Consider the following 25,437-nt stretch of genomic DNA (forward strand, 5'->3'; position numbering starts at 1 on the left):
CACACACACACACACACACACACACACACTCAAATGAGAAACAGGAAAGAAAAATTTGAAAATGCTTGTAGATATTTCCAGTGATGAGCTCAGGTGAATTGAAGACCCTTGGAGTAATTTTGACTTTTGGACCATGTGCATAGCTTATTTTTTCAAAGAAAAACATTAAAATATTGAAAAAGAAAGTCCCAAAGCTGAATACAAGCAGAATCAAGCAAACCTAGTTGTATATTAAATTATTTACAGTAGCATATGTAAATAATGAAAAGGGGGATATTGATCACGTTATATGGTATTTATAAACTGCTTTGTTAAATGGTGACTCCATTGTGCAACTATTTAAAATAATAAAATTGGAAAGAATTTCATGCATCTGTATATGCATATGCATGCAAAAATAATTCCAAATACCAACAAAGAACATGGAAAAAGCTGTTAAGCTGAATACAAGTAGAAACAAGCAAATCTAGTTGTTATTAACACCATCATTCTTAAATAACAATTGAAGTAATTTTTGATAGTTGTACTCTATGCATCCATAATTGGATATGTGTATTATCTGAAGAGAAAAAGATTGTAATATAGTTTGATATTCTGAATTAATTGGATTATTGCTGGGGGTGCTTTCCATTTGCATACTGAAACTAATGTTTATAATAGGCTATATAATTTCATACATATTATATGAGTAAATGTTGATAATTTTGTGAACTAGCTGTCAACAGAAAAAATACGTATGGAGGACATGAAGAAGAGCCTGATAATATTGAATTTGAGTGAGAGAATTAGATAAAACAGTTAAAATTTCCCTTCTTAGCATATCTAAGCATATCATAAATACTTTTTATACAATGTATATCCAATTACCTGGGTCAGATAAAAGCCCTCGTTGAAGTATTTGGCAATTAACATCAGTTAGTTGTACAAGGGGGTTTCATTTGAGCATGCTCATATATGTATACCATGTACCTTGATTAGAGACACCTGCTCCCACTTTCTCATGAGCTCTTTTCCAAAATTGATATCAACAAACTTCATTGTTCCATTTTTGCACATGGAATAAAATATTTTGACCCATATTCATGTTCCTTCACCTTCTCTGTTCACCCTTATTCCTTCCACCAGTACCCTGTCCCAGACATGGCCTTTTTTACAATCTATCATTCATTTTGTAAGCATAGGTTAATTGTTCAAATAAGTTGCACTGTTATATTTCATTAATAAATTCATTAAATTTAATGATTTGAAAATTTTAGTGATATACATTATATTCAGGAAAAAGAAAGGCATATACAGCACCAGCATTAACTTAAAGGATTTTACACTTGTTACTTTTTTTTTGTCCGTCACGGGGTGTGAACTCTGGGGCTGAGCACTGCCCCTCAGCTCTTCAGTTCAAGGCGAGTGCTCTACCACTTGTGCTACAGCACCACTTCCAGTTTTCTGGTGGTTTATTGGAGATAAGAGTTTCAAGGACTTTTCTACCCGGGCTGGCTTTGGCGAGATCCTCAGATCTCAGCCTCCTGAGATCTGAGCCACTGGAGCCCAGCCTACACTTGTTACTTTTAATGATAGTTTAAAGACATAGACTTATCTATATAAATTTAAACATCCATTTTAAGGACATCACACTTGATATACAACTTTGAGAAATATGTTACAAGCAGGCATTTATCTGCAAAGGTCATATTAGTCATGTAAAGAGTATGATTCATTTTTATTTTAATTAACTACCTAATTTGAAAACTTAACAACTGTTACTTAGTCCCTATGGAGACCAATTTCTTTACATACATTTAAATAATTGATATAAACATAATCTTGGATTATAATTTTACTGTATGTTCACCATGGGTCCAGTATGAGAAAAAATATTTTTTTCAAGAATTATAATGTAGCAGAAAAATATTACTATTTTACTAGGATAACTTGTATTTACTGAATGGTACACAGTAAAACCCCATAAAAAACTTAGCATGAATTTAACAGATAAAAAAGCCAAATGCTGTGAATATGGGACATTAGAGTACTTTTGAAATTGAAGAAAATACATGGAACACAGTGTATTATTGGAGTGTAAATGCTTATGAAGCATTTGAGGTATATGAGCAACTAGATAACAATGTTCTACTTGTTCATGTGCAGAAAGTGTTTGAATGGGTAAGAATACAGTGGTTCAGCAGTAGATGGCAATACTATCAAATATAAACTTTATTTCACCTTCATTTCTTGGCATTAGGGCAAGAAATGAATATAAGCTTTGTTTACCTGAATTTACAAATAGGAAATCTGTGTAACAAAAGAGAGAATATATTCAGAAGGGAGAAAGTGATGAAGAGCTCTGGGGACCATAAAAGAAGGACAAGGCTTACAAATTAAATTGGGAAGCAGTGTGCAGCTCTAGCCTTGGCTTGCCAGGATTGAGGAAGCTGAAGCCTCTACTATGTGACAGGTAAGTAAGCCCTAAACCCAGCAAGGAGATTTAATGGAATAATGACAGTTGTGACAGTTTAACATCAGACAAGAAAGGAACTTTTTCTGCTCCTCTCACTAAACTATGGTGAGGCATCATGTTGGGGAAAATCCTATTGTTTGAGACTGAGATATTCAGTTAAGAGTGTTTGAAATAAGAAGTTTAGCAGCTGGAAATTTATGTAGAGTGTTCCAGCTGCAAGAACTGCTGGCTGGCTGTGAGTCTTCCTCAGGAGTGGAGACTGAGCAATGACAGTTCAAGGAGATGTGGGATACTAGACCACAGTGTTTGGAAAAAAACTGGTGTGGAGAGGTAGTTATGGAGAGGGAGAAGATCTGACATGTACATTTTGAGAAGTTTAAGCAGATTAGAGCTAACACAGGGAAGGCAGTGGTGGCTGGTCAACCCAACTCTCCTTGGTAAGAGTAAGTTTCATGACTTGAAGATCATAGTGGAAATGCAGCACCAAACCTGTGCTTGGCAGAATGCTCTAGCTTCAGGAACTGCAGTATTTGCCTCCAGGTAGAATTTGGCACCAAACACTCTGGAGACTTGAAAACCAAGGAATAATTGTAGTATGGAAATTTTTGGAACACCCTGAGGTAGTGTCTGGGTGGGAGACAGCCATAGGAGATGGACATGGAGAGGGAAAGTTTCTGATGTAAGTCGGCTAGTAAGTCTAGATACTGATGGTATTGAAGGATGCTGTTGAAGGATGTTGTGGTAAGTGGCCCTGCCCTTCCTGGCTACAACCATATTCCATTGTCTTAGGATCACTTTGAGAACATCATCAACAGTATGGCTAGTAGAGGGCAGAGGCTCCAGGAACTGCTTACTGGTTGTGGTAGTTGTTGAGAAGGAAGACTGAAAGCTCTGAGCACAGGATCCAGGGATCATGTGTTTTTCTTCAAGCTTCCTCCCCATCACAGCTTCATAAATGTTGGGGCAGGATTTGAAATCACTGAGACCAGAAGACTGTCAATCCCAGAGTTCTCAATACTCAATTTGCTCCCTCCAATATCCGAGTACTCCCAGACTTACATGATTGCTGATTGGGGATGGGGGGGCACAAACTTGAGCGACTTTGTAGAATATGGGAAACTACCAGATCCACAGATTGCAAAGCTGCTTGTGGCTTGCAATGACTTCCAGTACAAAAGAAGATACACTTAGAAGGTGAAAGGATCACAAATCAGGACAGCTCATCTTTGAATGGCCCTACCTTCAACACATACATAACAACCTCCCATATACTAGGAGCAACAAGAGACTAGTTAGTTCTCCCGTAGTTGAGTGGTGCTGGAGATAAGGGTGATACCCTGAAGATGTAATGGAAGCTGGGCATCAGTGGCTTACGCCTATAATCCTAACTACTCAGGATACTGAGATCTGAAGATCACAGTTCAAAGCCAGCCTGGGCAGAAAAGTCTCTGAGACTCTTATCTCCAATACACCACCAGAAAACCGGAAGTGGCGCTGTGGCTTAAGTGGTGGAGCACTAGCCTTGAGCTGAAGAGCTAAGGGACAGCGCTCAGGCCCAGAGTTCAAGCTCCATGTCTGCCAAAAAAAATGTGGATGAAAATTTGGCTACTGAGCTAGCTTCTCTCCATCCAGTATTGAAAAAATGCACTCAAAAACCACAATCCTGTTTGAGCATTGAGAACACTTAAACCAAGTGACTGCAGGTGATTAATACTCCTAACCACTGATTTGGCCTCAGATATGCAAATCTCAGAAACACAGGAAATCTAAAAAAATAAGGTAATATTGATTCTCCAACTGTCAACATGTTCACAGTAAGGGACAGCAACAATACTGGACTAAATTTCAGGGAAAAAAACCCAAAACTAAAAGAATGATCACCAAGAGAAAAGAGTTCATAAAAATGCCTAAATGAACTGTAAGAGCATGTAAATGAATAGCAGAATGAAAATAGCATTCTTTATCTTTGATTATCATCAGTTTATGATGTTCCTAGATCCTGTTTAATTTGCATTTATATTGTTTGAAACTTTCTAGGCTTCATGATTTTTTTTGGGTCAGTTCTGAGGGTTAAACTTCAAGAAAAAGTGCTGTCCCTTAGTTTTTTTTTATCAAAGCTAGTCCCCTACCACTTGAACCACAGCTTTATTTTTCGCTTCTTAGTGAGGTAAGAGTCTTGTGAACTTTCCTGCATGGGCTGATTTGTAACTGTGATCTTCAGGTCTCAACCTCTGAGTAGAGTTAGGAATACAGGTGTGAGCCACTGGTGCCTGGCAAGTTCATAAACATTGTAAGTATGTGTTTTGCATTCAATTTGAGAATTTTGATCTATTTTTAGAGTTCTCTCTTTTGTTGGGACAGAAATTTTTCTGGAATTCCAAATATATGTTTCATATTATTGTATATTGTGCCAAAGTCCCTAAAACTGTGTTCATTTTTAAGATTTTCTTCTCCCCTGCTCTGATTGCACATTTTATTGAAAGAGAATCTCACTAGATAGTTAAGACTGGCTTCAAACTCTCAGTACTCCTAACATTGCCTGCCTCTTACTTCCAAGTGGTGAGATTAGAGTTGTGTTCTACCCTTTGGGGAAAGAGAATAATGTAGAAAAATTATATTTTTCCACTACGAATTGATTCTTCTTTAACATCCTTTTAAGCCCTCTTCCCAATGAATCATTCCATTTTTCTTGTTAAATTCTTGACTTTCTACAAGGTTTATGAAGTTTTTCTCTTATTACTTATAAACATTATCTATTTATATACTTTTCCTTAACTTTTTTCTTTTTTTTTTTTTTGTCGTTGGTGGAGCTTGAACTCTGGGCCTGACAGCTGTCCCTCAGCTCTTCAGCTCAAGGTGAGCACTCTACCCCTTGAGGCATAGTGCCACTTCCGGTTTCCTGGTGGTTTATTAGAGATGAGTCTCACAGATTTTTCTGCCTGGGCTGGCTTTCAATGGTGACCCTCAGATCTCAGACTTCTGAGCTAGGATTACAGGTGTGAGCCATTGGCCCCCTAGTTTCCCTTAACTTTTAGTCAACAGAAATAATCTACTATAAAAATTTTGTTGATTTGATGTTGGTATAATTTGTGGAGGGGAAGGGAAAAAACAAATTGTTTAAATAGGGATACAGATGGACCCATTGCAACAATGAGATGTACAAAAGGTTATGTCGAAAAACGAACTGTACAACTTTGGTGCGGGAGTGGGGGGGTGGGGGGGAGATGGGAAGGTATTGGAAGGGGAAATAAAGGAGGAGGCAACAATGCTTGATAAGAAATGTACTCATTACCTTACTCATGTAATTGTAACCCCTCTGTACAGTGTATTTTCACAATAAAAAAATCAAAATGAGAAATAGAAATGAAAAAACAACTGCCATAAAATAATAAAATTATTAAATCCAAAAAAAATTTTGTTGATTCTAGAAAACTTCAGATGGTCTCATCTTCAGATGGAAGGCCCATCTTTCAACCACAAATTTGTGAGGTTCCTTTCAAAAAAACCTAAGACAACTCTCTTCTTATTCTATGCATCTCCCCGAGTACAGCCACTTCTCACCTAAACTCTGACCTCTGCCATCTCAGTTCATCATGACCACTGCATGCCATTTGGCTCATAGCTGTTTAATCTTCATGTCAGGTATTGTCCTTAGATAGAGAGCTAGGTAATCATAGGAATTATCTATGAGTTTCCTTTTGTTCAAGGTCTACTGCTGGAAAATAGTAATGCCATTTGTGTTGTCCAGATATGTAATTGTCTACTGTATAACAGTTACTCTGAAATGGTCAAAAGCAGAAACACCTCAAGTACAAACTTTGAATAATAATCTAACTGAGATCAGAATAAATAAGGTAGTTATATATATAAGCGCCCTTAAGGTAAAGAAAGAGGAAGATAAATAACAAGGTTGGATAGTGTATAATCTGTACTGAGTATTTGTTATATGTCAGCTACTATTCTAAGTGCCTTATACAGAACTCTGAAACCTTTTATTTAATTTTAGCATTATCTCTTTGCCGTCATTGCTTGTATTACAGCTATAAGGACATAATAGATATTAATTAACCAAGATGACAGGGAAACCCTAGCAGTCTGTTTCTGAGTTTGGATTCTTAACCATTCTCTGGACTTAAGTAAAACTAGAACTGAAGCTAATCACTCCAAGTTGGGCTGCATAGCGCATTCTAACTTACATTAAATACTATTGGACTATGAATAAGATTATTTTAAAACTTCTGTTTTTAGAAATGAGTTTTATGTGTATCCCGTATGCAAGATTGCTATATTCATACAAACCACAATGAGATAAACACCACATACGTATTCTATTTAACCACATTACTTATTTCTATCAAGATTAATGAAATATTTAGTATCATTTTGTGCCATAATCAGAAAAACACTGAGATTAAAATGCTTCCAGAATGTTTGCACTCAGTGCACACATTATAAAGTTGCCTTTATTTATATTATAAAGTTGCCTTTACAATACTTACTAGGTAGATGTTAAGTATAAAATGAATACCATTTTAGAATACTTTATCAAGAAACATTCATGGATCAATCTCAATTATAATATTACTCTTACGACACAGTGGTAGAATTTTAATCACATGATTAAATCATATCATGTTTTGATATGGAGTGATACAACGTATGGTATAAAAATAATAAAATTAAGCCAAAAGCCAAGAAGGTGAATTTTCATAGTATAAGTTAAATATATAGAAAACTTGAAAATGTAATCAATGACTCCTATTCAAGTGTAAATAAAGGAAATGCTTCAGGAAGTTTTCATAACTCCTCAATGTCCATATATCTGTTTTAATGGAAATTCTCAGACTTGAAATCACAGTTCATAATGTAAGCCAGTAATTCACTGAATTAAGCTTTTATATTTAGAAAGTATTATTAAAAATAAGGGAGGGAAAATTTTTTATAATACCCAAATTTTCCAAGAACTGACTGCTTCATAATAATTACTATACTGGTTAGATTACAGTGGTCTGGAATCTGTTATGTATCATTATTCCTAGCTGACATTCCTGGTTTCATATTTCTGTATACTCTGTTGAATCAGTTCAGTCAAAGTCATACTGCTAGTCTTGTAGAGGAAAGGCATTATGATAACATTTTAAATCAAATAGTTGAAGAGTCATACAAAACTTTAGCATTACCCTTAGTATTACTCTTGGAGGTGACTATGGAACAGTTTAAAAAATAGCATCTATACTGTTAAGGAATAGGGCATATATCAATGACATTTTAAGTCAAGATAAGTGATACAAAACATATTTTTAGTGTTTCAATATTTTATGTATTTTTTTAAATTTTATTTTATTTTATTTGAGAACATACTGTACAGAGGGGTTACAATTACATTGGCAGGATAATGCATACATTTCTTACCAAGCATTGCAGCCTCCTCCTTTGTTTACTCTTCACCTCCCTTCCCAGCCTCCCCCTTCCCCCCCACCCAATCATACTCAATATTTTATGTATTTTAAATTAAAATTATTCATGCAACTTTTAGAGCTGCATGCATCATCATCATCTGTTATTACAAAACTGAAACAACACACTTGTAAATAAATCATACAATGCACAGAGCAACTTACTTTCTGACGATATATAAACTTATGAAAACTTGTTTTCTAGAGTTCTAGACTATGCCCATTTCATAAATGGCTTTTACATATAATTATATATATATACATATGTATATATACATGTGTATATACATATATATATTATCATGAGCATGGATTTATTCTACATGCTGACAATCTATCTCAGTATGATATAAATATTTTCCCAAATTTTACCCAAATGATTACCTCCTTCACTGAATGAACTGAGCGCCATTCTTAATAGTGCTGTCATTATCAGTAACAGCTTTCACATCAGTAAGTTTTCAACAAGACAAATGCCTACTTTTATAGCTTCTAAAAAGAAAATATGAACACAGTGCCTGTGAGAGTTTACAGCTCTGAGAGCTACCAAGTCAACACAGCAATAACCACCAGGGCTGACTTAAATAGGATCAGATTGACACTTTTCTGCTTACCATTTCTGTTTTAAAAGGAAGTCCTAGGAGTGTGCTTATTGGTAGATGCTTATGCCTAAGCAAAAGAAAATGTTGACTATTAAGAATAAGATGTTGAATGTTATATAAGTAAATTTGTTTGGAAAACAACATTTCTGTAGATTGTGGATGTTAGCTTACCATTTAAAAAATAAAGACTATAGAGAAATTCTTGTAATAAAGATGTTTTCAGAAATTTCAAACAGAAAATTCTTACTACTAGAAAATAGATTTCGGGCTGGGATGTAGCTCAGTGGCAAAGCGCTTGCTTAGCAAGTGCAACGTCCTGGGTTCGATCCCCAGTACCAAAAAAGAAAAGACAAAAAAAAAAAAAAGAAAATAGATTTCAATGGCTGAACTAGTTCTCTTTTAGTCAGTTTAGTATGTACACAGTGAAACAGGCAAAAATAAAAAGAGAAAACCATGAAACACTTCTTCCTTTCCCTGAATTATTATTGTTAAAAACAGTAAATATAGAAATTTCCAATCAATAATCCAATTAAATTTTAAACTATCCATTGTGCATTGTGAATATACGATAACAATTTCTGTCATTTGGGAATATGATAAAATGGCATTTCAAAGTAGAGATTTGATGTCATCTTGGTAGTAAGTTTAAATCAAAATGTGTGCAAATCTGGAGATACATGTTTAGAACATATTTTATTATTTGGAAAGACTAAAGTTGGAGGCTTATCATAAATCCACACAATTTGGGTCTTGTCAATTTTCTCAGATATGTCTGCAATTTTCTCTGTAACTTCCTTCTAGTCTCTATTCAAATCTTACCAGATTGCAGGGACCTTTATTGGGTTCTCTATCATATATTTCCCGTATCAGGCTTCTTTCTTTTATTTTATGTTTGAATAAGTGCTTGTAGAACCTTAAAGGAACTTTAAAACTTAGCTTGCTTTTGAAGAATTAATGCCCACAGGGTTGAACTGCCCAAGTCACTCTATGGGAAAATAAGACAGGATTAAGGTAGAAGTTTCTTAAATCTGAGTCTAATGCTGTTCACATTACAAAATGTGTCTTAGTCTTTAACACCAAGTTTGTGATAGAATATGATCATTAAATCCTATTCATTAGCTGTGCTTTTAAAGTTTTTATTTCCTAGGAGCAAATGGGATTTCTTGAAGAATATGAGACCTTTCTTATAGAATCAATATCTTTAAAAGTTCAGCTCTTTTTTCAAATTCTGTCATAAACCAACATATTCAAAAGATTAAATCCTTCAAGGGCATAGCCTGAAAAATACTATGATGTTTAAATAACACAGAAAGTTTTTTGATGATTCATGAGAGTGATGATGACAACTTCTGTGAATGATGGTCACAGAAAATGAGTGCAATTGAAAAGCATTCAGTGGTCAATTATGCTGTAAAACCATTTCACCCATCTAGCTATAATGAATGGTGAAGTATGTAGTTACTGCTGACAGCATTAGTGATGACATGGCAGTTGCTGAAAAATTGGTGTGCCAAAATTGCATTACAATGGCTTCCATAATACTATAAAAATCCTATTTCTAACATGAAATAAAGAATATGAGAAATGAAGACAAAAATCAGTCTAAGACTTTTCATAATCTCATAAATAGAAAAAATGGCACTGACATCCACTGTCAAATTTGGATTTTTCCAAAAGGATAAACTAATACATAGATACACATTTTATACATATGATAAAATTTGATAGACATTCTCTGTTCCATATATTCTAGAATATATACAACTGGTAGAGAATTTTTTATTTTTTCTTATGCTAAATTCTCAATAAAACTATATTTCTTATGACATATTTGGAAAACACACTCTCTGCCTCATGTGTGTGTATGAAATAATTTTTGTTCATTTTAAGGTTGACTCTAAATGGAAAACCTCATCAATAAGATTTCTTTCTATTTTCCAGATAATAAGGGCTTTCATGTTTTCAAATCCACCTTGATCTTGAGCAGTAAGAATTATAATATTGCCTAGGAAAGAAAGAATCAAACAAAATTGAGCATCTCTTTTGATGTAGTTTCTCCACAGGCGTAGTGTATTTTCTTTAGTGAGGGTTATGGGAAAGGAGAAGAACGATTAAATTATTCCAGTGCTTCATCAAGGCTATGCAGAATCATTTAATTCTTAGCATACATACTCTAACTGAAAAGACATCTGAGTCAAAATGTGGGAGAAGTGGGAGTGGAGGTCAACAACAGGCAATTTAAAAAGAGTTCAACAGGAACTGCTGTGCACATTAGATTGAAGGACTTCTGATTTAGAGAAATTATTAAAAACTGTGTGTTGACTTGCATATTTCATGTGAAATGTAGAAGTCGAGTAAAGAGTAGCAAGCATTATAATATCAAAGAAGTCCTCATCTAGAATAAAGTAGCCTTATAGAGTCAGAAGCTCTGCTATTTACCAACTTTCTAAACTTGAGGAAGTTAATTTCTCTGAGTATTTCTTCCTGTAAATGTTAAAGAGGAAAAAATATTAACCAATTCCCAGAAATGTGAGGTGTGAATGAAATTTGAAATGGACGTTCTTTAGAAAGTCTAAATAGTTTTTAAAAGTTGTATTACTGCATTAAAGTCACATTATTGTATGATATCAATAAGCCAACAAAGACCTAAATAACAAGTATACTTCTAGGTATACTGAAATAATGTCCTTACATTCACTGAAGAAAAGATAAAAAGAAATACCATATAGCATATATCTTTCAGCACGCTAGGAGCTCAAGTTTTGTTTTTTGTTTGAGGATAAGTCAAAATATTTAGTGTAGAAGGAAGTCCAGTATTCATGAATGTGAATCCTCAAATTGATTTCCAATATTGCAGTAATTAGTTTACTTTCATTTTTCTATATTTACACTAAGTAAGTAGCTGATTGGTCATCTCATTTGCCTACTTTATTTAAAGTCATAATGCCAAGTACCCAAATGTTGAAAATTTAAAAATTCACTTGTTAACTGTTCATAATTGATGAAGTACTTTCATTTCAAGATCAAGTCTTGTGACAATTATAACTACCTATGGATTATGAATCAAAGCAGGAATAAAAATTGGTGCATGACTAGATATATGGGTAAAAGGTTAGGAAGCAAGATATGTCACTCCCAAATGATGGTCTCTACTATGGTTTTTGAGGAAACTTATGAGTCACATGCTAGAAGTTAGAAGATAATCACAAAACAAGCAGGAATATTCTACATAGCAGCAAAATGTAGGAAATAGTGAAGGACTTTGAGAGGGACTGAATACTTGAATTTAGAAACTGGTTCAATGTGTTACTAAGTTTTAAAAGATAACATTTTTAGCATAAATTCTGGAATATATATAACAGAAATAATAATGAAGCCACAATTCATTTCTGGTCATGATAACATAAAATTTGAATTTACAGAGTAATTTATAGAATTTAAGGTAGTCTAAAATGTAGTTATGATATGGCCAGTTTGTCATATAATTTAATCTTTCTTATTATGCTTGAAATTAGCTTTTTATCTGATATGCATTGCATATGTAAATAAACTTAATTCTGTGGTTTGACACAAACACATCTCTTTTCATACCCTCATTCTCTTTATTTTACATGGCACTTGCTCACAAACCTGCAGACCTAGAGCAGAGAAGGGTAAAACGTCTTTAAATATTTGCTTTCAGAGTTTTTATTATGCCCTAATCTAAAGGTCAACTTTGTTAACAATATTTAGCCCATGCCAGGTACCACAGAAAAGCATTTCAAAGATAATTAGAGACGAGTTTAAAGGTCTTGAGAGATGTTTCAAGAATTTTTCAAAAATTAGAATGAAATACTCTCAGTCAGTATATTTGGTTGCTGAAATTTTTTTCAAATTACATATTCTGGTCATATTTATAAATGTGCCATTTTCAAATTACATAAACATGAAATGTGATATATACAAAGTGTGAAATACAATATCTGACATATAATAGGATTAAACTTGGATAATTTTTGTTCATTAATGATCATTTTACTATCAGACATGAGGGCTATATTTTATCTATGTATGTTTAACAATGAGCTCTCTTTATGCATGGACTGATATGCCAGAATTGAAATAATTTACCACTTTTTATAGTAACTACTTTAACAGTTAAATTTCACTTCCTTAGTAAAATAATGTCTTAGTGTTGTGGTACCTGATTGGCATCTAATAATTGAGACTTCTATAAGTTTATAGGAATTGTTTTGTTTAATATTAATATATATTATCCTTTGCAATTTGAGAAATATAGTATGTGTATATGGTTGTAGATTAAGTGTTCTGTGAATGTACTTCTGAGTAGGGAAAATATAGGCACTTTAAAAATCAGGCCAATAAATGGTAATCCAAAATGATAATAAAGACTTTTTACTTAGAAGATAATATTTATTAGATATATTTGCTTTTTTATACAAGTCATCATGATGAGAAGAGAAATTCATGTGCAAGCATTCTGAATATAAATGAGAAGATATTGAGAACTTTAGTTTTTTGTTTTCTTATTCTAAAATTTCTGCTTTAGCAATCTATGTTCTACATGAAGTTTCTATGTACTTAAATCCTATCATGGGAGAACCACCCTTTGGGCATTTACTATTTCACAATACTAATTTGTCCTCTATTAAAATGATCTAAGCCAGTTGCCGGTGGCTCACTCCTGTAATCCTACTTACTCAAGAGGCTAAGATCTGAGGGTTGCAGTTCAAAGCTGGCGCATGCAGAAAAGTCCCTATGAGGCTCTTATCTGCAATTAACCACTCAAAAACTGGAAATGGTGCTGTGGCTTAAGTGGTAGAGTGATAGCCTTGAGCACTAAGAGGCTCAGAGACAGTGATCAGGCCCTGAGTTTAAGCCCCACATTGGACAAAAAAAAATGATCTGATATTAAGAGCTTACAAAATTCCTCATTTATTTCTAAGAAACATTTAAAATATTGAAAATCTGATGCAATAATCAATAATCATGCTTTGAACTTTTTGTCTCACAATGTAGTTTCTTAAAAATTTTTCTCCAAAGGGTAAGCAAATGCAGCAGTGATCCTTACTAGACACTATGTTGGAAATTAACCATACAGCCTGTGGTGGTGGGGGAAATGGTAAGAAGGGAAAAACTGGAAGAAGGTGAGAGAAGGTGAGACACGGTTCAAAATGAAATGTACCCATTACCTGACTTATGTAACTGTAACCTCTCTGTATATCACCTTTACTATAACAATACCTTAAAAAAGGTTCTCTCATGCAAACATTTGATTAGTGGTTTAAACAATTTTGCCTTAAAAAAGACAAATGAAGGCAACAATAAAGTTAGAATTAATATTATTAACAAAAATGACCAAATCAATATGATGGGATGACAGATGAGTGTCCACTGTAGGTTTTTCCATCTTCAGTATTTTAATGGATTTTAATAAAGATTAAAAGTATAGTTATCATAATTATGCAAATTTAATGCAGAAAATAAGAGTTAAACATACTAAAATTTTGATGTATTCCTATTTAAATAATTTTGATAAAAAGTAAGAATTAGATATGTAAAAGGTTTATAGTACTAGATGACCAACTAATATGGTACAAGGTAATTTCATTAGTCATACTAAATAGAACATATATACATTCATTATATATATTTCTTATATATGTATATATACATATATACACATACACAATAACTATATGCATATATGTATGAATATATGTATATATGTGTATATATACATATATGAGAAATTTTCCATTTTATTTCTTCACACCTAATTAAAATAATTAAACCACAGTGTATATATATATATATATATATATGTGTGTGTGTGTGTGTGTGTGTGTGTGTGTGTGTATAATGCATTTTGTAGTACTGAAACTACAGGAGTAGATAAACTTCACAGTTAAGAGATGAAAAATGATGATTCTCTGAAATAGCAAATGGTGAGTTTTCATTTTTATTAGTTACTCCTTGGTTTATTAAGATGGAAAGTGTCTACCATGTGGCAGTCTGAAAAAGATTCATGTTTTTCTCTTTCATTCGTGTGTGTGTGTGTGTGTGTGTGTGTGTGTGTGTGTGTGTGTGTGCATGCGCACCTGTGCAGTGATCCCCGAACTTTTTTTTTTTAAACTTGAAGAGAAATTAACTTTCAGTAGATACCCCTCCAATTACCTATCAGAAAGCCAGAAGTGGAACTGTGGCTCAAATGGTAGAGCACTAACCATGAGCAAAATAAACTAAGGAAGAGTGACCTGGCACTGAAACCTCAAGTAAATAGCCTAATGATGTATTTCAAAGTCCAGAAAAAAAAACAAAACCCAAGAATTGGCAGACTGATCATGAATAGAAGGAAAAAAATTAGTAAAGATTATGGCAGAAATCAACTAAATAGAGTCTAAAAACTACACAAAGAAACAATGAAACAAAAAAGTTGGTTCTTTAGAATATAAAATAAAGCTGATAAATCCTTAAGCAGATCTGACTACAGGGAGAAGGAAAAAGAGCCAATTAAATTTAGAAATAAAAGTAGGAAAAAGAGCCAATTAAATTTAGAAATAAAAGTAGGGTATTATAATACATATCATTTAAATACAGAAAATCATGTAGAATGTTTTGAGAACATATTCTAATAAGATCTAGAGAAAGCAGATGGATTTCTAGAAAATCTAGATTTGTAGAATGAATCTAAATTTTAGATACACTTATAGGAAAACTAGATTTCTAGATTCCTAGAAATAAATATACAAGGTTTCTAGAAGATTTCTAGCTTTCTATTCTAGATTTATAGAAAAACCCAGATTTCTGCAAGATATTTAGATTTCTAGAGAAATCTAGGAAAAATGGATGTATTTCTAGATGCACTTGGCTTACCAGAATTGAATTAAGAGGATATAAGCAGCATTTCAAAAAGAATTAATACCAGTACGCAGAAAACTTTTCCACAACATAGAAAGTAAGAAGTACTAACAAACTCAATTTATGAATCTAGGATTAAACAATTGCTTATATTAATTACTATACTTATTGTTTATATTAGTTATACAAAGGAGTTTTGCCACAATTTCATACATACATATACTATTCTTTGATAACATTTTTCTCTCCATTAATTTCTTGTCCTTCTTATCACTCCTCCCTTTTGTTTTCACAATTATAAGTGGGTTTCATTATATCTTCTTTTGTGGGGACAGTACTAGAGTTTGACATTACTGCCTTGCACTCACTAGGCAAGAGCTTTATCCCTTGAACATTTCCCCCAGCCCTTTTTGCTTTTAAGTTAATTTTTGGAAATCAGGTCTCTTGTTTTTGCCTGGCTTAGTTTCAGACTGTGATCCTCCTACCTATGCCTCCAATAAATCTGGGAATATAGCCATTTTACTTTCATGTTTGGCTTTTTATGATGGGGTCTGCCTAACAATTTGTCTGAGCTGACTTCAGAGTAGAATGTTCCCTATCTTCACCTCCTGAGTAGTTGGGATTATTAGTATGAGCCACCATACCTAGCCTTCAGTATGCTTTTCATACACACACACACACACACACACACACACACACACACACACACACACACACACACACACACACACACACACAAGTTCCTTGTGAGCTTTTATGCTTAATGTGCACCTTTAAAATTGTTCTATTTGTAGGTGTTTAGAACACTAGAAATGTAAAGCATTTTACCCTTTGTGCTGCCTGTAAAACATGTTATTTTGGGACATTGTAATTGTTCTTGACCATTGTATGCAACAAAATGGCTTTATTTCATGCAATAGTTGTAAATTTTGTTAAATGAACTTCATATTGCTTAACCAGAAATTCTTGACATAAAAGCATCTTAGAATTTTGAGGTAACACACACACACACACACACACACACACACACACACACACACACACACAGAGGCAGGAAAATGGGAGGAAGAGATGAAAATTATAATCTATTCATTTAACAAACTGAAGAGTTTAATATTGAACTCTTTCAGTGGAAGGGATTAAATTTTTTAAATTTATTTTTGCTAGTTCTGGGGCTTGAACTCAGGGCCTGGGCACTGTCCCTGAGCTTCTTTTGCTCAAGGCTAATGCTCTACCACTTGAGCCATAGCTCTACTTCCAGCTTTTTCTGTGGTCCTGAGGAATTGAACCCAGAGCTTCATGTATGTTAGTCAGGCACTCTACCACTAAGTCACATTCCCAGTCCCAGTGATTATATTTATGTTACATTGTCTTATTCAAAGTATTTCATGGAATTTATAATACATGGAATTCTATTACTTTAATAGTCTTTTATGGGGTATATTATTTAAGTGTGATTTTCTTTCTTTAGATGTGGTTAATTCTCAAAAATTATTACTATGGCCCAGAGTCTGTTGCATGGACCCAAAATATGGCTTAGAATATGCTCTGTGTGGAGTTGGAGGCATGGCTCAAGTGGTAGAGCACCAGCCAATAAATGAAAGCATCAGATACTCATTTTGAGTCTTAAGTCTCTGATGAAAAAAAAAGTAGAGATGCTGGTTTTATCTCTGGTATCTTCCAACTTTTGAAATAATAGATCCATAGCATTGTCTTACCATAACTTTGTCTTGTGCTTAATGAATAATTGGAATGAACGGTCAAATTGGAACTCACTTTACTACAAATATGTTGAATTTATTCTTAAGATACTTAATTCTTAATTCTTAAGCAATTTAATATCATATTGGAAAACCATGCATAAAAATTTCCCACACTTCAGTATTTTGAACAATTAGTGAACTATAAACAAATACATCTTGATATAGACAGGCCAGTTAAAATTCAACTAAGACACATTTAACCTTAATGTTTTGCTAATCAGCTTAACCTAAAGAAGTAGTCATGCTCAATATTCTTCTCCACCATCCAAATCTATCATTAGAACCTGATTCATGTCTAACAGTAACACTGGTTCACCGGGACAATTATTAGGAGGTTAGAATAGATATATGTACATACTGGAAAAGGGGATAGGTCAGAACAGAGGATCAGAATGTATGTAGATAAGTAAGCTCCCCAGATGAAATGGTTGTCATTATTTGTTGAAACAGAGGTTATTGAACCTCTGAGAACTGTACCAGTTACAGAGGTGTTTGTAAAGCCCTAATGGTACACTGTTTATGGCTTTTGTGAAGATTTTTTGAAATCATCAGATGACAGGATGTTGTGTTTTCTAGATTTGCATCATCGATGTATAAATTGCTTCTTTTACTTCACATACCTAAAATTGAGTATGCTAATATTATTATATCTAATTATGAATTGATCACTATTTTTCCTTAACTGTTTTCCTGTTTTCTCAAAGCATAGGAAACATGTTAATGCAACACTCACTGTTAGTAGGTTTCGAACTTTTGTTCTGGTACTGGAGTTTGAACCTAGGGATTTAAACTTGTTAGACTGATGTTCTGCTACTTAATCCATGCCTTCACGCCATTTTCTATTGTTTTTATTGAGATAACATCTCATGAACTTTCCTACCTGGGTTGGCCTCAAACTGTGATCCTTGTACTCAGCTTCCCAAATAGCTAATATTATAGGAATGACTCACTGACCTTCAGAGGTCTCAAACCTTATGACACTAAATGCTTTAGGGAATTCATAGATCTATGTGATGACTGTTAAATATTTGATGGATTTCTGGTGGTCTGTGCACTGAAACTCCTCTTTGGTAGTCAATGGGTATGATTTGAGGCTACCTCTTGCATCCCTGATGCTAGTTACACCACCCACTTGGAAATTCATCACAGATACACCTCAATAAATAAATGAATCAGATAATGAGATCTGAGAAACTTTGTTAACACCCAGGTTTGTCTCAGAGAGTTCTGAACAATGTTCTTTTTTATAACTTTTCTCCTCGCCTGACAACTCTCTTGGCAGTATGGAGACCCAAGAAAACACTTTGTGATCTTTGATGTGGGAAAGGAAAACACAGAGTTATTTTATGTATAATTGTCCATGAATTGTTACAAGAGATAAGAGAATACATTAACCAACTTTAGAACATCTCTGAACTTGGTGGACAATAAAGAAAAAAGTTGATTTTACTTAAGTCTGTGGTAAGGGGAGTCAGTTATATATAGTGTTCAAGTAAGAAAGAAACATATTTCTGGCCATTGTTCTAGTCAATTGCATTTTTTAAATGGAAAGTACTTCTTTATGCTATTGGCTGTATCATAATATTTTCAGAAACTTCACAGGGAGCATTAAATGATCCTTAATCATTAGAATTCTAAATACTGCACAGACAATCTCCTCTCTGTCTCAATGAAAATCCAAATAAATAAATTAAAAATTGCTGTGCTTCCAGAAATTAGGTACTCCAATGTGGGGGCTGGGGAGAAAGGGAGGGGGTAAACAAATGAAGAGAGGAGGTGGGGGGAGGAATGTAATAATATTCAGTGCACATTCTACAAACTTACGAAAATTGAGGGAAGAAGTGTGCTTGGGAGAAATGGAGAGTGATGAAAGGAGCGATATTGACAACTCCTTTGTACAAATACTTAAAGATAAAAATAAATATAAAAGTGTTGTGCTCCATAATAATGCATTTGCTCATGTTAATGTGTACAATAGAAATTCTGAGTATGATTCTAAATGGCAAGAATTACTGGCTTCCATTAGAATCATAATTTCCTAGCCAACCAGTGTAATAATACCAAATAAATTTCTCTAAAAGGTACTTACAAAACCATGAACCTATCACTGGATCATTTGTGCATACATGAACTGATGGTTCTTATACTAAATGCATTTTCAATGCATTGGGCAAAATGACATACTGCTAGACACTATGGTGTATGTATGTGTGTGTGTGCACATGCATATGTTTGTATGTGTGTTGTGGAGCAGAGTAAGAAGGAAAAGTGGATCTAGAAATGAAGTCAGTATGGTTGTTGCTGCCTGGGAGCTTATACTTAAAACAATATAGATAAAGCATATACACAAATAGCTACAATAAGCACTTGTAGTTTTTTACTGTTTACTTATTCACTAGTTTATAGCCTCAAGGAAAATGACATACTAATAAGATTTCCTTAATGTAAGATTTGAACTTCTCCATTATTTGATCTCACCATTACATCTGCCTTCTATATTTGTAACTTCATTAATTTTTTGTTTTAGGAAATTAATCTCAATGCAAGCTGTTTGTTACTGTGACTGTATCTACCAAAGTAATTACTCATCTAGAGAAAGCAGTCTAGGTATTCAGTGTTACCCTGTCCCTACATGAGGTCTAGAGGTTTCACCAACAGTTATTACCTTTATTCTTAACTCTAATAATGTTTGTATCAAAATATTACTAGTTAACATAGTTTCTGGTCTTGTGTCATGCATGTATGTATGTCTCTCCACAGAGACTTAAACCCTTCCTTTATCTTAGGAAGGATAACTAACATATTAGATAAAGCTTATTGTGTGCCACATATATTTTGTAACATATATTCAATGTTTTAGAATTTTTCCCACGTCATAAAATGAGTCACACATAACAACATTGATTATCTTAATGTCCTACAGATATTTAGTTACAATCAGGTTTTGCACTTAATCTGCTTGTCAGAGCTGATGCCCTCAATCATGGCATAAGGAAGCTTTCCTAATTGAGCTGACAATCAACAAGGCCCTCAAAGCAACCAGATAAATGCTAGCAATTGTTGCTGAAACCTAAATGATGCCAGTAATTGTTACTGATAATAGTTTAAAGATACAGGAAAATAATTTGCATTCTTTTTATTTTGAATGCTCCAAGTTGATCTGTGTTTCTTTGGGGGAAAAGAAATGTTGATTCTCAGATTTAGTTTCTATCTGACAAAATATGATCAAGTGCTAAAAGGAAATTAAATGTGATAGCATACAAATATCTTCCTTAGTGAATGAGTTATTTTGAAAGTGTTGCAGAAAATAGACCAATGATACTATAGTATTAATAATATTCTCTTTTGATGGAGAATAGTCAAGTAGAATATTGATATGTATTTTGGTGAAAGTAGAGAAACTTTGATTTATATATTCCTAACAAAGGTCGTCACACAAATTGGTCATTTTTTTCTTTGTAAAGCATTATTTGCGTAATTGTGTGTGTGTGTGTGTGTGTGTGCGTGTGTGTGTGTGTGTGTGTAGTTGAACATAGTTTGCTTTGATCAAAATCTAAATGAAAATGTATCAGCCAATTCGTTTATCAAAGGAATTAACCTCTGGCAATTTGGGCCAGAGAATTATTTTTTTGGGGGGGGGGGTCCGGTTGTGGGGCCTGAACTCTGGGCCTGGGCGCTGTCCCTCAGCTCTTCAGCTCAAGGCTAGCACTCTACCACTTGAGCCACAGCGCCACTTCCGGCTTTTTCTTTTTGCTTATGTGGTGCTGAGGAATTGAACCCAGGGCCTCAGGCTTGCAAGACAAGCACTCTACCACTGAGGCACCTTCCTAGCCCTGGGGGCCAGAGAATTCTTACAAAGAAATAAATTCTAAAAAAGAAGTAAAAAGAAATAAATCTTAGTTTTTTTCTCTTCTTATCTTTGGTAAATACTGTGTAATAATACCTATCTACTTCCCTTTGTATCATTGCTTTATATACATACCTTCTTCTTAGACAATGGTTTTATAAAAGATTTAATGAATACCATACACATAGACTGAGATTAGTGTCTCCTTGTTATGAACTGTTCATCAACAAACAGAAATAGGATATTTAAATCAATATAGTCTTTGATACTAGGATCATGCTACCCTTAATTTCCTCTTCCATTTTCTCCATCTCTAACATTTCCTCTTTAATGCTGAAGGAATTCCTTTCAACTACTGTTCATTTTACAGATTTTTCATTAATCCCTAGTTTTTTCCCCTATGATGGTTTTTCAGAACGTTCTTGTTTTACATTGACCCTTCCCCCATAAGTTCCTATATAATGCTTCAACTAAAATCTGTCAGAATTTGAAAAAAAGATACACTTCTTCATCCACTCCACTAGGATCCTATAAGTTCAATCCTATTTAAGTGAATCATACAGCTATAAAACATGAACTATTACAGTTGGACAAGAACTTAGGGAATCATAATTTTACAAATATAGAAAGTGAAGTTCCAAGAGGTTAAGGCACCTAGGTCAGAGTGATGCTACCTAGAAAGTGAATTGTAGCTCTTTTTTTTTCATTTTCATGATAATAGCAATGGAATTCCTTGAGCTCCCATTTCCCAAAAAGGTTCCAAAAATGGGTAACAATGCTTTTGAAGATGTTATTTAAAAAATCTCTGGCCATAAAAGAAATGCAAATCAAAACAACATTGAAGTTCCATCTTACCCCAGTAGAATGGCCATTATCAAGAAAACTAACAATAACAGATACTAGAAAGGATGTGGCCCAGAGGAATTCTATTAAACTGTTGGTGGGAATGTAAACTTGTTCTACTACACTGAAAAGCAGTGGGAAAGACAAAATAAAAAAAAACATAGAGCTTGCCTATGACCCAGCAATTTCACTACTGAACATTTATCCCATAGACCACAAACAAGACCACACTAAAGCTACCAGCACAGCCATGTGATTTGTAGTGTGTTTATCATAGCTGAGATATGGAAAAAACCCAGATGCCCCTCAATGGGTGAATGGATCAAGAAAATGTAGTATATCTACACAATGTACTTATAAATCTACAAGCAAACACACTAGCTGATGAAGACAAAAACAGACACTGGGACATAATAAATTATACAAGACTCTAGACATTCACACACTGAGACCAAAGGAGGATATTCATAGAAGAGGATCACAAAGGCTTAAGAGCTATAGGCATATGGTTATATAAAATATCTTTTTGAAATGAACTCCTAGAAGTTGAAACAAGAAGGTTTTTGTTATTTTGCTTTTGTTTTTTTTTCTCCTTTGTTGCTGTTTTAATTTTCTGTAACTTTGTCTTATTTGCAAGTTTATCTGTTTGGGGGAGGGTAAGGGGGAAGCAGAGAAATGATTGGACAAAGAATGTACAAATGCCACAATGATACTCACTTGACACTATATTGAAAATGAACTATGCAACTTGTGAGAGAGAGGTATTGGGAGGGAAAAACTGAGAGAAAATGAGGGAAGAGAGAAGAGGTGACACTGTTCAAAAAGAAATATACTCATTACATGACTAACTGTAACACCTTTGTAAATCACCTTTACAATAACAACAAAAATAAACATTAAAAAATAAAAGAGCAACAATATTTTCACTTAGTTGAATTTATGTTACATAATATATATTATGCCATCAGAAGAAACTATTTTACTTTCTTATGTCAGGATAGAAAATATGATTTCAAGCAATATCAAGATTATGGTGGCATGTTAGCTTTGAAATAGCAAGAAATAACTTTTTATTGTGGCCTTTTCTTTCAAATAATATCCATTATTCTGCATTGTTAGCATTTGTTGTGGGAAGTCATGAAGAACACTAATATTCTTAAAGTTGTCAAAATACTTAAAAGGAATATAATTAACACTATGTATTACAGAACTAAAGCTCTATGATTTCTTTATCCATAATACAATACCTCAAAATTGAACTAATTAAAGATTCACCATGAGCAGAAATTATTTCACTGTACAATTACAATAAGATTTTAAATGTCAACTAAAGATTTGGTTGTTAGGTTATATTTTCAAATGAAGACTTGAATTGGAAATGGTTTGCTCCTAATATCATTTTCATTAAATACTCAACTCAAGAAACTTCCTTGGCTTTTATTATTTATTAGATCAAGCCAATTTCCTCATCCTGATGGTCAAAGACAATTTGACTGTGATCTAACATTATTATCTTCTTCATTCCTTTTTTGATGTTAAATCTTTCACATCACTGTTCCATATACACAAGTGTTCATTTTCCCTTCCTAGTGCATTTGCTACAATTGTTTGTCCTTTTGTGGAAAGAAAAAGCTCCTAGCCTTGTAATATCTTAACCAGAAGCCTGCATTTACTTACAGCCTCCTCACTGTATTCAGATCTAGAGAAGGGAATTTATTTGACAAGAGGCCTCTGTTTGATTTGTTTTAAAATCTGGTGTATGAACCAGAATCTAGCTTACCAAATGTCCAGACTCATGATCTTCCACTATACTTTGTTTTGCTTTCTTAAAACTCAAAATAAATCTCATTTCTGTACCCAGTATATACTGATTGCTGACGAATCTTTACTGCATTTTTACTTAATACAAGAGTTTAGAGTTTTTGTTGTGCTAATGTTTCAAAGGCCTATTGAGCGCAAGACAGTAGGTTAAAAATATACATTTTCTCATTCATTAGAGTAACCCAATGAGGTAGAATATTTTTATCTCTGTTTAACTGAGACATAATCTATGCTGAGAAAAACAAATTTGTCCAAAGAACTGAGAATTCAGAATCAAACACTCATCATTGTTTCCCTATGTATGTAATATAATTTTGGAGTACTGGAGAGGATATATATGAGGAAAATGATATCTTACATAGTATGTCACTTCCTTTAAATTGAGTTAAAGTGTTATATCAACTGTTTGAATTTATTTAAGGAAATGCAAAATGCCCAGATTTGAATAAAAAGTCATCACATATTTTGTGAATTACCAAAATTTCTATTATGGCAACACGATACAAATTTTAACTCTTGCATATTGACATTTCTGATTTCTTTTATAGAAAAATGTGTATCTAGTAACTCTTAAAATTATTTACATAATGGTCTGGACTACTAAGGAAGTCTATCTATTCGGAGTCTATATATTCAAAATACTTTGCTACTATGTAGAAACATTCATTTTTAGAAATCTGCTATTAAACAGATTCATTAAAGGGAAATTTATTTTTATGTAATTTCTGCTTATGTAGAAATTGATCAAAATTGATGGTTACTTATACCTATAGCAATTATACAATGTGAAAAATGCAATTTGCTACTTCTTGTTTTTCTTCATTAACATGGAGAAAAATGTTGGGGCTCTGGAAATGAAAGAAATAGAATTTTTTGATGGCCATCTTCTCAGAGCTGTATCTCATTTTAGAACCCATCATTGCTATGGTGTGTTGTGGTTCCATGTTTTGCCGATTATTTTACCTGTAGCTTTAAACAACGTATTTTATCCTTTTGAGTCTTTGCTCATTTCTGGGTAAAGGGGAGAAAACTGTTATTTGGGATAATGACTTTAAATAGTGAGAATCAAAAATTGTAATCATGCTTATGGAGCTTTCCAAACCCTTAAAATATAAAGGATCCTTAACATTGTACTGTGTTCTTGTTCTTTATTGAGTGCACGTTGAAGTTTAGAGCTTAGATAAATTTGAATAATCAGTTTTAGATTTGACTTTAGATATAAATATCTCTCTTAGTCACAAACTGGTACCATCACCCCCCCCCCCACACACACAATCACAGGCACTCATTCTCCCTTTCTCTCTTCTCACCTCTCTCTCTTTCTCTCTCCCTTTCTCTCTTCTCACCTCTCCCTCTCTCCCTCTCTCCCTCTCTCCCTCTCTCTCTCTCTGTCTGTCTCTCATCTCTCTCTCTCTCTCTCTCTCTCTCTCTCTCTCTCTCTCTCTCTCTTTCTCTCTCTCTCTCTCTCTCTCACACACACACACACACACAAACTGGTACCATCACCCCCCCCACATACTCACAGGCATTCATTCTCACTCTCTCTCTCACTCTCTCTCCCTCCCCCTCCCTCTCTCTCACACACACAGCCTTCCTTTTTTCTATTCCCTAATTGACTAAGGGGACTGCCATTATTACTCACATCAGAAAATGAGGAGAAATCTCCAATTTTTCCTTATTTCCCTCAAGTCCAATTTTTTAACAATGCCAAGTCACTCTGCTCTTAACATACCTTGACTGTCTTCACCTTTTTTAATGCTTCACTTCATGCCCTCCTCAATTAGAGTCT

The 25,437-nt window shown here is 33.8% G+C and overlaps 1 protein-coding gene across 1 annotated transcript in view; it reads right to left on the minus strand.

Annotated features, from left to right (window-relative positions):
* The window catches only part of LOC138839809 (uncharacterized), a 351,218-nt gene that overhangs the window by 64,700 nt on the left and 261,081 nt on the right, over window positions 1–25,437 (minus strand). The window lies entirely within an intron of this gene.

This window comes from Dipodomys merriami, unplaced genomic scaffold (assembly GCF_024711535.1).
Source record: "Dipodomys merriami isolate MVZ:Mamm:240054 unplaced genomic scaffold, mDipMer1.0.p SCAF_3, whole genome shotgun sequence".
NCBI classification, from domain to species: Eukaryota; Metazoa; Chordata; class Mammalia; order Rodentia; family Heteromyidae; genus Dipodomys; species Dipodomys merriami.